Source organism: Mandrillus leucophaeus, unplaced genomic scaffold (genome assembly GCF_000951045.1).
Source record: "Mandrillus leucophaeus isolate KB7577 unplaced genomic scaffold, Mleu.le_1.0 Scaffold476, whole genome shotgun sequence".
Lineage (NCBI taxonomy): Eukaryota > Metazoa > Chordata > Mammalia > Primates > Cercopithecidae > Mandrillus > Mandrillus leucophaeus.
Window position 1 is genome coordinate 1,410,000 of NW_012105098.1, and position 754 is coordinate 1,410,753.

The following is a 754-nucleotide window of genomic DNA, read 5'->3' on the forward strand; positions in this document are numbered from 1 at the left end:
TGGGAGGTTGAGGCAGGAGAATCACTGGAACCTGGGAGGTGGAGGTTGCAGTGAGCCGAGATCATGCCACTGCACTCCAGCCTGGGCGACAGATGGAGACTACGTCTCAAAAAAAAAAAAAGAAAGGTATGGGAAAACATTGACGTTTAAACCATTTTTATACCACCATTCAGTTTTTTAAAAAGAAACTCTAATCTATCATCTGCAAATTTTTTAAATGGAATATTTTGAGACTGAAGTGAAAGTTCAACCAATTCAACGTAATGAATAAACATACTGCTGTGACATGTCACTCAAGTAAGTTACTCAAAATAGTCTTTACTTGAATGTCAGCATTATGAGGGAATATTTTAATTGTCTCTCATTTTAAAAACTAACATGAGACTCTTCTTTCCTCAACAGTCAGATTATACTTACGGCCCAATTCCTCACATAGTATGCGAAAAAGGTATGTACATACTTAAAGGCCACAGCTTGATAGGACTAATAATTAGCAGTATTTCCTTCAACAATAAATCAAAACCTAATGGGAGTATTTTTTGACCACCAACTATTCTTTGCAAATACAATATAAATTACCACTTAGAGGCCACCTCTTTTATTTGCATAGCAATGTGTTGCCTTCCTCTTCACACACAAAGCTCAATGTATCTTTTTCCGTACCCTAGGTTTTCAGTAATAAATAGGACAAAAAGTTGTCAAGTATATCTCCCTCATGGACATTCTCTACGTACACAAAGCACCAACTCAGGCT

At 36.9% G+C, this 754-nt stretch overlaps 1 protein-coding gene across 1 annotated transcript in view; it reads right to left on the bottom strand.

The window, feature by feature from the left end:
• LOC105550314 (O-acetyl-ADP-ribose deacetylase MACROD2-like) overlaps positions 1-754 on the bottom strand; it is a 1,021,967-nt gene that overhangs the window by 938,706 nt on the left and 82,507 nt on the right. The gene's annotated exons all lie outside the window — the stretch shown is intronic.